General features: G+C 44.8%; 1 protein-coding gene across 3 annotated transcripts in view; it reads right to left on the reverse strand.

The window, feature by feature from the left end:
* Positions 1-9,081, reverse strand: part of sbno2b (strawberry notch homolog 2b) — a 51,928-nt gene extending 42,847 nt beyond the window's left edge. For 2 of the 3 annotated variants that reach the window (XM_083672134.1, XM_083672132.1), the window contains exon 1: positions 8,950-9,081. The gene's annotated coding sequence lies outside the window, so the exon portion shown is untranslated. The remainder of the gene's footprint in view (positions 1-8,949) is intronic. The other variant, XM_083672133.1, reaches the window with a different exon arrangement.
* Positions 9,082-10,415: the final 1,334 nt, after the last annotated feature.

The raw sequence follows: 10,415 nt of genomic DNA on the forward strand, positions 1-10,415 counted from the left end.
TCTCTCTCTCTCCATCTCCCTCTCTCTCCATCCCCCCCCCCTCTCTGGAGCGCTGGGATTCATTCCCAGCATCCCTCAGCCCATTCCCGCTCCCCCAGAGTGGAATCACCAGCCCCCCCCCCCATCGTTGCCGCAGTTAACGTCTCCTAGCAACGGAGAGGTGTCCATCTTTAGCATCCCCCCTGTTTCTGAGGACAATCGATAGTGATCATTATTGGTCTCCCAGATGTCCTCTTCCTGTAAAAGCTATTATCATTACTGGAAAACAGGAAAAACTCGCTGAGAGAGATTTCATTCATTTAGCAGAAAGAAAAAAAAAAAAAAAAACACATGAGGAAACAATTTCCTATTCCTGCATGGTTATTTAAAGCTACTGGCCACTATCAGGCTTCCAGTGAAATGTATACTAGGGTCATAGGGGACCAATTTGGTGTAAGCACACTAATGCTAAAATCCTGACCTTTTTCATGGAGCGTTTTAAAACCCAACAGTGGCCCTTGGTAGGTGGAGAGAGTGAGAGTGTGAGTGTGTGTTTATTTCAGGACACAGAAGCATGTGTAGTGGCAGTCAGAGTACTCTTTTAATTGCTTCAGACACTGGTGGTGGTGGTGGTGGTGGTTTTGATAGGGCCTGCCCTCTCTGAGTGTCTCCTGGGTGGCCTGACGTGGACAGACTCAGGATGAGGGGTGAGGGGGTTAATTTATTTCAACCCCCCCCCCCACCTCCAGTCTTGAAAATAAAGCAGCAATGTAGTGTCTGAAGCCATCAAGCAGACACAAGCTAAATGCCATCAAGTTGAAATGAAGTTGAAATATAAATAACATTGACATGTCATCTTGTTAGCAACATGGTTGTATTCCAAACTGTTTCCCCCTTGCTGTGGGTGTGGCCAGGCAGGCAGGCAGGCAGGGGTTAAGCCCCGGTCTGTCTCTCATTCTAACCAGTCACAATGGTGTGGCCTGCCTAACAGTCAGCTGAAGCACATGCAAGTCATTCAGGGAAGTGTGACTCCCTTAATCTGCTAAATCACGGCTAAGCGCCCACGAGGACGACCACCATCCTCCCCCAAAGGAGATGAACAAGCAATACCCCGTCTGTGGGAGGTGGCGTGGTACTGTGCTCTGGGCTAGAGCTGACCTGGGCTTGGGCTTGGCTTGCGAGAGGTTTAGTCCGCACTCTCAATCCCAAATCGGCCCCTCACCCGCCTCTTCCCTCTGTAGATCCGAGCAGATTGGATATAGGTGTAAGCATGTCTCATACATGCCTATAGATCTACAATCGATCTTCTCAGATCCTCTCAAGTGTAGGCGTTGAGGGCTAGGGGTTGAATTGCGAGCCTTTCCCTTTCACCCTGTTGGCTGACCTCCGACTCTCCAACCCTCACGTGTTTACTTACTTCCATGTGTTTACTCACTCCTCCTCTCATCCCTCACTCCCCGTCACACTCGTCTTCTCATCCCTTACTCCTCAGGCCTGGCGTTAATCCTGCTTAAGGCACAGAGAAAATCCTTTAATGGCCAACTCCGCTTCATCGTCATTAACCGCGCTCTCAAGACTCAGAGCATCATGACAGGGAGAGTGTGAGACACGCATAACCACACACTCACGTTTCACGGCTAAACCTTGTGCATCAGTTCCTGTTCAGTAGTTAGCCTTCACTACTGGCGACTCGGACAGTCCACCTCAGACACAAAGTCATTCACCACCAACAATTTCTGTCAATTAAATGTCCTCAGAGTCACCACCAACTACATAGTTGCCACATTACATTACATTCAAACAGCAGGTAGTTCTCTGATGACAGCTCATGCTGGATTCATTAGCCAAAATGATGAAAAATTCATAAAAGGAACAAGTTACTTCCACGGGAAACACAGCAGTCATTCAAAACAGTTATGAATTATTAATCTGGCCTTTTTCAACACACGCACACACACACCGGTTTCCATTCAGCAGTGCGGACACACAGAGAGGATCTGTGAACAGCTCAGTGACGGGGAAGGGGGGGGGGGGGGGGGGGCCAACAATGAGAAATGATCAAATGACTGAGTAACCAAATCTGCTTGACTGTCAAAGGGGGCGGAATAGAAACAAATTGGGTTTTAAGAGCCTGTGTTGTTATCGAGTTTCTCCCATTCAGATATTCATCATGCAGTCCACAAACACAGTAACAAACCTTAGGAAGACTTAGGAAACACTATTTAGATTCAATACAAACCGAGACACAAACAGGCTGTAAAATAGGACTAAACCAATTCAAAGTGAAAGCCACAGAAAGGGCTATCACCATATGAAAGTTGATGCTGAATAATAACATTACTATCACAAATCACCGGCTTCATGACATTTAAATGTGACCAACCGAGGGTGAGTCTAATAGCGTCCTCGTGAGTTGGAGCAAGCTTCTGTTGTGGTTTAAGAGGAGAGAAGGGGGGAGGGGGATGGAGCAGAACCTCCAACAGTGGCTTAATGACGCAATGTAGCCTGCCATGCACCAGTTCAACAGGAATAGATCAAAGCCAGTGACTAGCCCTACATCAAAGAGGAAAAGGATCCACTTAGCTGGTCTCGTTCTGCCATCTTTCCTCAGGACACACTGACACACTCCCTGTAATGTGTCTCTGCAGACATGCTCTGGTTTCAATGTGTGTGTGTGTGCGTGCGTGCGTGCGTGTGTGGTTCAACAGTCACAGGGAGCATGCTAAACATCTCAGCATTATAAACATTATGTTTGAAAATTGGCAAGTACATTTGGCTTATAGCCAATGATTGGGTGGTTTTGCCATGTTGAAAGTTGGGATGTCAGCTCTCCCAATTAAGCACTGTGCTTTCATCATACGAGAGGGAGCCTGGAGGCACGTGTACTGAGGATGTGGCCTCAGGCGCTGCCTCTCTCCCGGCCTGACCCTGACACAGCCGATCTGACTTGGCTCCCAAAATGCAAACAACTCCAGTCAACCCTTCTCATTATGTGTGTGTGTGTGTGTGTGTGTGTGTGTGTGTGTGTGTGTGTGTCCAACAACATCCAACTCTACACTGTTGCAGAGATAGCGTTTGAGTTCAATGAGGACTAAAACAGGCCTCCTTTTTACCAATCATCCATATCAATTACCCTACTCTGACATTAACACAACATCTCCACATACAAGTGGGGCATAAAGCAGCCATAGCCGACTACTACAGTTGTAGTCATGGGCTGTAGCTGTGAGAGAAAGATTCAGGGCGACGTATTAAATATGATCAGTGTGTGTGTGGTTTAGAGAGAGTCAGTAATAGCTGGGTAATCAGGGAATAGGCTTGTGGACTCCTGTGTGGGAGACCAAGCCTATCCCCCAGGGCTGGAACACCTAATTGAGAGAAGCTGTAGCATTGTGTGTGTGTGTGTGTGTGTGTGTGTGTGTGCACGCATGTGAGAGAGAGAGAGAGAGAGAGAGAGAGAGAGAGGAGAACCTCCACTGCCACTTAAAACTGGTGTTACCTTTTTTCCGAGGATTTCATATCACAAAGTCCTCTCTGGCTGATGGGCACACTATAATAAACTATTAACGGACTGTGGCCTGGAGGGGTCCAGTGGTCCAGTGGTCTGGCATCACGGCCTACAGTGCACACATATGCCCATGTCGGCATGGGTTCGAATCCGGCCCATGCCCTGTTGACATACCCTGTCCTCCTTATTTTTGTGTCTCTCTCAAATGTCTCTATCCAATACAACTGAAAAAGAATACAAGAGTGGGACTGCCCCAATCAGAAAAATAACCTTTAAATAAATAAATAAAGAATTAATGTATTGTACAACCGAAGATCAAAATAACAGCAGCTACATCTTTCTCTGAGGGTAGGGAAAGCCTCACTTCTGGGTCCACAACAGGATGGCCTTAGTAGGGGGTGATCATTGCACAGATGCAATGGTGGTAAAGGGATATAGATTAGAGACTAAAAGAGCAAATCTTACAAAAGCTTTTCTACGGTCTGTGCGTGAGGTAAGCTGACATCCCCTCCCTTCAACAAGCCTTAAGACTTCAGCTTCAAGTAACATAGCAGGCCTAGGACATGACCAAAAAAAAGCATTAGAGACTTGGCCTATTAGATTTTGAAAGATTTACTCAAAATCAATTGGGTCTAAACACACGAAGCCATCTCTACTACAATGCAACTAGGAGCAATGTAGCTACTGCTTTGCACTGAGGCCTGGTAGGGCGAGGCTTGACTCTAGGGGAATTGGTCACCTATGACATTTGGAGTGCTCTGGAGACAACATTGCTTGGCTGCTGACTGAGAGAGGCTGGAGTGAATAACTACTGAAGGAGATGGGAACGCCGGGGGTGGACTTAAAGCTGCAGAGTGGCTCGGCGGAACTCCAAAACCCCGCTCCGGTCAGGGAAAACAACACTCCCAATGTTTTGTACGACTGTGTCATACGTGACTGAATATAAGGAGATTGCATTGGGTTTCATCTTTGATGAGGTTTTGGCTTGGCTTGCATGGGTGGATTTGGTAAACACCCATGCAAGCCAAGCCAAACACAAAGTAGCTGCACCTCTCCATCCCTAAGATATATTTTCTCAACACACACACGCGCGCACACTGTCCTGCACCTGACACTGTCTTTCTGCTTTATTCCTGTTTTCTACAGACAGACGCTGCAGGCCAGGGACTGCTCTAGTTCTGGTTTGCCCTCTCTGGAGCCTCAGAGAGACCCTGACCTGTGACATTCTCCCTATTCTGCTCCACTTCGCAGCACTGACTGAGGCCCACAGCCATCCCTTACACTCTCACACAGATGCATGCGCACGCACGTGCGCACGAGCACACACACACACACACACACCTCAGACAGTTTGTTTTAGGATCATCTTCAAATCCCAAAGTGATTCAAATCCTCTAAAAAAATGAGGGATTGTTGGAACTTTGTTTGCATGCTTTTCCTCACAGGTTTGCGTGACCTAACCTTACAGGTATGAGTCGGGGTGCTGAACGTGAGTGTGGAGATGATCCTGAAAACGACATGAGGTCACCACCTGAGAATGTTCATTCCAAGTGAGCCCGAGGGAGATGAGAAGGGGGTCCTAGAGAGAACAGCTCCTCTTTCACCTGCTCCGAGTGAACCAACAGGCTGAACTGGAACTGAAACAGCCCTACTCTGCTCTGCTCTTCTCTTCAACTCTTCAACTCTCTCTCTCTCTCTCCCTCTCTCTCATTGATGAGACAGAATATGAGAGATGGCAGCTAATTTGCAATAATCTATTTCAGTAGCCCACTAGCCTCACATGGGAATGTCCTGAGTGAATATGCAAAACAACAAAGCCTTTTTGAAGGAGGCGTAATTTATGACTGCAAATAGCATACTAGCCTAACTGTTCATGCTAATAATACATTGACATTTACACCTCAACAGTGTAAGAATCCACACAAATAACCCACAATATCACACAGACAATGACACATATGTTATTCTCCTTCATCCATCAATGTGCTTGTTCATATTTTCATCCCATTTCCTTCCTGGATCAGTCCCATGTTGAAATTACAATGTTTGCTTTTCAGAGAGGGATGTTGACACACTCCACGGCTTTCCACAGCCTACTGAAAGGCACAGCATTCAGCACGCTCTTGTGCATTTCAATCATCTTTAGAATGGCTCTCATGTGGCTGGAGTCACACATAGGACATAGAACATATAACCCCACCATAAAAGGGTGAGTGTGTGTGTGTGTCTTAGCATAGGAACAGTATCCCCTTTTTACTTACAAAAGCCATGGCTGTACTACTGGCTTCATGTTTAATACATGAACTATTACCTAATGAAGGCCAGATTCCAGGAAAGCAGGAACAGTCAAACCTATTACCCATCCCTGACCCCCCCGCCCCCCTCCCCCTCCCACTGCTCCTCCTCCACTCTACATTTTTCACTCTCGCTCCAATCAGCCCAGAGGCCATAAATTAGATTTATCACTGACTCCGGCTGTAGAGGGGGGAGAGAGTGGTTGGTAGAAAAGTCTAAAAAGTCTAGGGTAGGGATAAGGCTGGGGGATAGCAAGCAGGAGATGACTGCTCGGGAGCGTGTGAGAGTGAGCAAGTGGGGCTGTTTGGGTGCATTAAATCACTACGGCGTTCGCTCTGCTCTCCACTGTCCCTGCTGCTCCTGCCTGCCTGCCTGCACTGCTACACAACAACAATAACAACGAAGCCTTGTGCCCTTCAGAAGCCAAGGCAGCAGAGCAGAGCGGGCGGAGCCAGACAGGAGTGCACTTACTGACACCAAGGAAAGGAGGGAGGGAGGGGGGTGGGGGGATGCCCCAGCCCCCACACTAGGACCTCACCAGGACACATTGACCTGGAGAAAGGCTGTGGCTAAACTCAAACAGCTAGACATCACCATATAGGCCTTCGTGTGCGTAAGGATTTCGGTTCAGTTATAGGCCTAGCCTACACAAGATTTTCAATGCTATTTTCCATTTTCTTCAATTCCACTAGCATGGTATGAAAATGCTGTTATAATGCATTAGCAAATATTTTGTCATTTTACTTGTGCAACAACAACACAATCGCTCGCCTTTATATACCAAGCAAAAAAGACCTAGCCTACTTACTATGTAGGCTAAGAACAACATGTTATGTTACAGTAAATATCTATAGCAATAAAACACTACACAGGTGTAGGGACAACTTAGCTTAAACTTTTTCCTGACCGTCAGTGCATTCTGTAAAATGTTGTTCCTTTGGTCTAACTCAGACCATGTAAGAAGAAGAAGCAGCAGCATGTACAAGAGCCTTCTTACACATGGCGTCGTCACTAGGAGAACAGGCGTCTATTGATCCTGCTCTGCTGTGCTGCTGCTGCAGGCTGAGAGGGGGAAGCCTGTGGTTTTCAGCAATGTTTTCCTGCCTGACACTCCAATAGTTAAACAGCCTGTCCGCTGCCATTCCGATCCACAATGCTCGCCGTGCGTGAGTGTGGTCAGAAAACATTAAATGACACCAAGGCCATTGACCAAGTCACTGGATCAACAGGAAGCTCAAGAAATACAGCATGTCACATTCACCTCGCAATCGGAAAATGGCATCTTTCACCAGGGGAAATGATTTAATTGGTCAAATAGCCATGGTAACCTGTGTCAAGGGCTCCTCGACTAGCCTGCAGGCTGTATGGAGTGACTGTGGTAATTGTTCAGGGAGGGAAGAAATTGTGTAAGTGAGTACAGATTTCTGTGAGAGAAGTGGTCATTTGATTTCTTCATGGGAACGGGTAAAACAAAAAACATTCTTATCTCCACCAGCAGCCCTAATAAAACACACTTGTGTTGTATCTAGGAGACAAACACAAAAGCTTGCAATTGCAGACCAACATAGTTCAATTGCAGTTAGGCTACACACATACTCAAGCAGGCCAAGGCACAGGCTAAAGATTAAAGGGCCACAGCGTCCTCACAGCTGTCAATGCTCTAGAATCCAGGCAAAACTGCAGTGACACATGCATCCTCCATTCTCCCCCCATTCCCCTCCCATAAGAGTGCACAGCTCCAGCACAATGCTTTCTTGCATCAATTTTTCCTTTACAAGTACAGACAGGTCTGGGACTGCAGTGTGTCTTGAGACTGTACACATGAACCAGTTAATTCACATAAAAAGTCTGTGTGAGTCTATGAGCGACAAGAGACGATGTCCTGTACTGTTGTGCACAGCACAGACAAAGACCTTTGCAATAATAGCCTTCTAAGCAATGCATCTAAGCCCAATTCTTTAATCCACCCAAACCCAATTCTTTAATCCACATCTAAGACACATCAGTCTTATAATGGGTACTCCCTTAAACTCACTTTTATCAGTAAGAAAAAAACAATACAACTGGCAACAAATCAGACATTTTAGACACCAAGTACTCACAGTGACACTGTTCAATCCAAATCTGTATATATATACCTTAGATGAGTCAGGTGGCAAGTAAAGGCTAGACCAACAACCTAATGACTTAGAGATAGAGCCAGGAATAAAACAAATGCGTGGGCTGGGTTCCATTTAATTTAGAAGAAAATGTGAAACAAAGGTCACTGTCAACTGTTCACTAAAAAACTATTAGCCTGTTAGCCTATGTCTAATCTAATTTTACAGTAGCCTACATATAACTGTTGACTCAAATACATACCTATATCTACAGGCCTACCTAAACCACATAACATATACATGGCCGTTTTGTTTCTGTCCAGCAAAACATTCTGTAGTTGAGACTAACTTATCCAGCTAATGATGTGTAATCAACCATTTAGATGGGATCTTTTATAAACTGGGAACAAATGGCAAATGATTCTTCAGAAAAGTTCGTGGAATCTCAATCAATCGTGACTGCGGTTCTCTAAGTAATAAACATTTAATGAAGACATGTAAACAACCTCCTCGGACACTAGACTTGGTGTCAGACAATGAAGTTTGTTACTGGAAAGTAGTATCAATCGATTTACCGTTGAAATGGTACTTCACGGCCCCAGTAATGTTGGAAACTCAACCTTTCGTTTGTTTGCGCAAGTAACACAGTACAAAGACATACTGAGCTGAGGTGGTGCTAGCTGGCTACCTTACCGACAAAGCAGATAGGCTAGCTAACCTAGCTATACGATACCGAATAACTTAGGACGGGAACACCAACGGTTCAAACACCAAACTATTCTTTAATAACTCCATAATGTTAGCCACTGTTAAATTACAATATTTTGGGAACAACACAACCGAAACAAACATTACGTCGCTGACACCTTATTGACACTAACGTATCCATAAGTGCGGCCAAGTGTTAGCTACCAAGCTGGCTAGCTAGCTATGCTAACTTACCCAGTAGCTCCTGCTTGCTTGACAAGACGAGGTCCTCGAAAATTGATGGCTAACGTTAGCTAGTTAGCTGCCTATGTGTCGGTCGCGGACTGTTTCAGCTATCTGATAAGCTTGAATAACACTTACCAGCAAGGTGTTACTTATTCTGAATCCCAGCTCTGTTCACAATACTGTTTTAGATCGAATTATTGATTTAAATTGACCGAAACAGTGAATTTGATCCAACTTATTCTTTTCAGTTGTTTTCTTCACTTCCTGATAAGAGACGCTGCCATTTTGAATTGAAAGCAGATATTTCCGCTGCTGTGTCGTCACACTGTACTCAGATAGTTGCCAGAAGCTTGTGAATATCATCGGAGAACCGACTACGGGCTGTGATATAACGTAAAGTTTACCTGTCTTAGGTACTTTGACAGACCGGCTATTAACAACAAAACCACACGTGATTAACAGAAAACACAACACAGACACGTGGACGTCATCAATTATTGAGCATCATCCAGGGATGATTTTACATTTAAAGTCAAAAGCTCTTTTTGGTAAAATTCCCAAATTCTCAGCTCTGTTTTCAAGCTACCAGTGTAAACAAAGAAGACTATTGATTGTAATAACACTTGCTTGATAAACAACGCCGACTGCTGGTTTGTATGAAATAGGCCTACCCATCATTATTCAGTAGGTGAAACTGAAAGTATGGAGCAGGATTATATAATGTTATCGACATAGATATTATTCATCCACATCTAGTGGCTCTATATATGGGGATGTTGCTGTAGGAACCTTTGATTGCATTCCCAAGTTTAGCTTACCTGTGTCCAACACTTCAGTAAATCACTCATGGCTTAGGCTACTGATGACACCTGATCCAACTTCCGCATTAACAGAGCCATAAAAATATGTCTATGTTTAACAGATTACCACAGTGGCATTTTCATCATAATCATAATTAACCACTCATTTCAAATGAACAAAATGTTAATGCAACGAACAAAAACAGCCAACAAACACTTCCACATTCATGGGTGAAAAAATAAAGACAATCAAATTGAAGCAAACCATAACTACAAAGGCCTTATAATCATTTTATATTGCCATTGCCATATTTACACTACACTGTTGAAAGGTTGCTCATCTCAAGCATTTCTTTGTACCATTTACGTCTGTAACCTGTGCATATGATAAATTAACTTTGATTTGATTTGATTTGATTTGAGATAACTGATAAGCTTGTAGGTTATTTGTTTAGGGTGAAAAGAGCTGTGTATGCATTTTGCTTCCCGGTTGCTTCTCTCATTTGGGCATCCATCCTTCCCCACTGAGTTATTGAACGGTGCAACTGGAAGAGGTCCAATTGTTTCCAGTAAACACAGCAGCCACTGCCTTCCTGGTACAACAGTCCCCTTTTTCCCAACAAAGGGGGATGGAATGAAGCGCTAGGTGGGGCTCCTTCAGAAAAGGGACAGACAAGATGTTGCGTTGCTTTGTCTGCACGGCAGTTCATGAGGTGTATCATAATCTCTTACCATTGTATTTGTCCCCGAGTCAGCAATCCCACTGTGTGCACCTGAATTGATAGTGACATAAAAATATGT

Source organism: Argentina silus (assembly GCF_951799395.1).
Source record: "Argentina silus genome assembly, chromosome: 6".
Classification (NCBI taxonomy): domain Eukaryota; kingdom Metazoa; phylum Chordata; class Actinopteri; order Argentiniformes; family Argentinidae; genus Argentina; species Argentina silus.